Raw genomic sequence first — 4355 nt, 5'->3', positions numbered from 1 at the left:
TGTGTGTGTGTGTGTGTGTGTGTGTGTGTGTGTGTGTGTGTGTGTGTGTGTGTGTGTGTAAGAGAAGCAGAATGAATAACAGAGAGAAGGAGGTAATGAGTACATGCAGCCACAGTACATCTCCATGCAGGCCCAGCTGTAAGAACTTTTTGATCACGCATTTGTCTAACAGTTAACTAATAAAGTTTAATTCTCTGAGACGTGCTTAAGTGGTTGCGAGCTGCTCTAAAGCTTCCAGGGAGAAGGAGGAGGGATGCATTGAGCTCAGCTGAGGCCTGCTTCACCACAGCACTTCTGACTGTGCTCAGCAGGACAGTGGCTTAAACCCTCACAGCTTCAGCTACACTGAGGATGTTTCCTGGGTACATCTGTTCTACTACATGGCACTGCAAACAAACATCTGTGTGTAAAGTGAACTTTCTAAAGCAGGGGTTCACTAAGCACCCATTTGAGAAGCTGGTGCATGGATTAGTGTTAAGTTAGCGTTTGTAATGTGTCTATTCAGAGAGCGCTGATTTATGCTGATGATTGTCATTTTTAAGCCAAAGTGGAAACAAAGGTGAGATCTTTTAGAGACCATGTCATGTTTCTTGACTTTTAAATTCTTAGTCAATATACAGTTGGGAAAGTGACTAATAGTAATTTGATCGCTTGTAGAATTTGTAAGTTTGCTCACTTCCAAAGAAATTAATTGACTGGACACTTTATTTTAATGGACAGAGACACAGAATATCAGCTAAAAAAATCCAGAAAAAATGCATTACATGAAAAATATAGACTCATTTTCACAAAGTGAAATAAGTTTTTGCTCCCTAAGCAATACACGACTTAGTACATGGTGGAAAAGATCTTGTTAACAAGCAAGATGCTTCTTGCAGTTGGTCACCAGGTTTGCACACATCTCAGGAGGGATTTTGTCCGACTGCTTTTTAAAGAATCTCTGAATCCTTTACATTTCTTAGCTGCCACTGGGCAACTTGAAGCTTCGGCTCAATCCACAGATTTTCTAAACGATTGAGGTCTGGAGACTGGCTAGGCCACTCCATGGCTTTAATGTGCTTCTCCTTTAGTCTCCTTTGTTGCCTTGGTGGTATGTTTTGGGTCATTGCCATGCTGGAACATGCATTCACAACCCATCTTGAGTGTTTTAGATGAGGGAAGGGAACTCTTGTCCAGTATTTTGCAGGAGATGGTCCCATCCATTGGTCCCTCAGTGCAGTGAAGTTGTCCTGTAGCCTAAACAGAAACACAGCCCCAGTGTTGTTTTACTGTGGGGATTTTGTTCTTTGGATCATACTCAGCATTTTCTTCCTCCAACACGACACTCCCACATCGATTGGGTTTTTTCTTCATGGAACTTTTTGTATTTTGTTTAAGGTGTTTCATCAATTATGATAAAGGATGGTTTTTGGGTTAATATTCAGTCAACGATGTCCTGCAGTCTGGTCTTCTCCACTCTACACCTTAACACACCAACTCTATTTTTTTCTGTTAACGACATTTAGAAGGCTTTGATAAATAGAACGGACAAACTGAAACGCTTTCTCTATCGTATGACATGAACTGCGGAAGTAAATACTTCATATTCAACCTTTGGTTCATAGCCCTTGGAGATATTTGTTTCCTATTGTAAACAAGTACCCTAACACACAGCCCACACACTAACATGTGTGTTAGTCAATGCTTTGTGTAGTCTCTTTTCTTTGTGCCACAGTGTTTTTACAAATCATGTTTGCTGCCATAAATACACCTTCGTCCTGCTTTAAATATTCACTAGATTGCCAAATCTTAGCTAAAAATAGATCAGGACAAATGGACAATTTACTCGTGTTTGTTTTTTAAAGATAAATTATTTATGGGTTTTGTTACAGAAAAATAGAGGCCAACATAGTCACAGAGGTGCAGACAGCACACAAACCCTCACCCTACTCCATTCACAATCCCAACATGCTAACCAAAATAAAAGCATCAAACAAAATAACAACAAAATAACAAAATCTATTCTTATATAAAGGTAAGACTGGTGTAGAAATTTATAGTGCATCATTTGCTGTTTTGGACTTCTGGATGTCCACATGTTGTTGTGATTTGTTGTGATTTGAGGCTGTACATATAAATACAACTGAACTGAATCGTTATAGCTAAAGAAAAAGCAAAACACGAGAGGTTAAAGGTTACAATCACAGGGATGTAGTCATGGTCAAAACGACCTGGTCCAGTTCAAACTCAGCATCAGAATGGGGCAGAAAGGTGATTCACGTGACTTTGAACTTGGTGTGTTTGTATGTCCCAGACAGGTTACACTGAGAAAAGGTAGATGTACTGGGATTTTCCCACACAACCATTTCTGGAGTTTAGAGAAAAAGGCAGTTCTCTACTTAAATGATGCCAGAGGTCAGAGGAGAACAGTTTATCATTTGGAATTCATCAAGATCTTGTTTACTGTGTTATCCTGAACTGTAAAAGCAGATTTGTGCCTCCAGTGTGCTCAAAAACTGAAAATATTAATTACTTAACTTAAATACCAGTGACTCATTAAATAATAATAAATGGTAAATGGCCTGTATTTATATAGCGCTTTTCTAGTCCCTAAGGACCCCAAAGCGCTTTACACATCCAGTCATCCACACATTCACACACTGGTGATGGCGAGCTACATTGTAGCCACAGCCACCCTGGGGCGCACTGACAGAGGCGAGGCTGCCGTACACTGGCGCCACCGGGCCCTCTGACCACCACCAGTAGGCAACGGGTGAAGTGTCTTGCCCAAGGACACAACGACCGAGACTGTCCAAGCCGAAGCTCGAACCGGCAACCTTCCGATTACAAGGCGAACTCCCAACTCTTGAGCCACGATGACCCATATAATAATTTTGACCTTATTAACAGCCAATCAGTTTGGTCCCATGGTTAAGCTGTAGCAATGCAACACTCCTTTGAAATCAAATGCAGAATTGTAAAGTAAGGCGATATTTAGCTGACTAAACAGCTTTGAAATGACTCTTTCTGTGGGATCAACAGTCACTTTCATTAACTTTATTAATGATGAACTCACTGCACTGTTATTTTGGATCAGTCTTTGCTGAGAAAGAAACAAAACAATGTCAGAGTAGTCAAGTATTTATTTATTCATACCAGATATAAATGGCCAACAATTTAGTTATGGAAGTATTCAAATGAAAATAAAAACTGGATGCTAAAGACTGAAAACAGAAAAGCTACACTGCAAATAGGTAAAGGAGACAGGGAAAAAAGTGGGCCTGAGCGTGACGGCAAAAGATTCGTGTTTCAGTGGAATCTTGGGAAGCCTGTGTTGGTTTAAATGCATGTAACAGAGAGTAGAAAACTAACAAGAGTGGTGTGAAATCCTCTGCTGTTACCGAGCCCCTCTTTTGCACGCTGCCTTCTGTTATTCCAGTCCAGCGGGGCTTACCAGCAGAGAGAGTGAGAGAGTCTATGTGCAAGAAGAGCGGGACCAGCGCCAACTCACCCCACCCTTACTGCTGCTGCCTGCAGAGTGAGGAGTGCTGCATTTCCTGAGGGCAATGCAGAGGAAGGGAGAAGAGGCTCGCTTCTGTTCAGGTCACCGTACGGCAAACAAAAAGCAGGGAAAGTGAGATGGGCAGAGTCAGGTGGACAGCGGTAGACAAGCTGCAGCATTCACCAGGATGGCTCTCTGCTGTAGGTGTTAAACGCACCGTCAGAGGACAGGAGTGGGAATAAAGCTTTTTTTTTTTTTTACATTCAAAAAAACTGCACCCACTTCTTTAACTTTCTTTGACTGCTCTGTGACCGGATTCTGTCAGACACTCACAAAATCAAGATGTTTTAGAGTATGGTGAAAATGCGATAATTTATGGAGAGCAAAACCGCAACACTGATAACAGGTCAGCAAATATTTTGATAGTAATTGTAGAGCAGGGGTTTTAGACTTTCACTCTGACAAAATTAGCGGTTTGAGCATGTTGCTTTGTGGCTTCAGGACATACTGGTGTACACTTTTCTTTATATTCTGTCATTTTATAGAGCTAGGAAATTGATAGATAATGAAAAGGTGGCTAAGAGTGAAGCACTTCAGGTGTCTGACATGTGTAACAACTCGGAGGTGATGACAGAGGTAAGCAGCCCCCCTCCTGGGACAGGAGGATTAGTGTAGACCCATTACCTTGCCCCCATGAATCACTGTTAATGGCTTCAGTGATAGGATCCAGTAGTAGTGAAGGTATTTAAATGGAGACCTCAAGTTGTGCTGTTAGAGCCACACGGTGAAGTGAAGTCTTTTATGAATAAGCTCGTCCACGCTGCAGATATACGCCCCCATTCCCAAGCTGAAATGAGCATACACCATCTGATCC

This window comes from Pundamilia nyererei, unplaced genomic scaffold (genome assembly GCF_000239375.1).
Source record: "Pundamilia nyererei isolate P.nyererei 1_Seehausen unplaced genomic scaffold, PunNye1.0 scaffold00027, whole genome shotgun sequence".
NCBI classification, from domain to species: Eukaryota; Metazoa; Chordata; class Actinopteri; order Cichliformes; family Cichlidae; genus Pundamilia; species Pundamilia nyererei.
The sequence above is the reverse complement of the archived record's forward strand: the minus strand, read 5'-3'. Positions refer to the sequence as shown.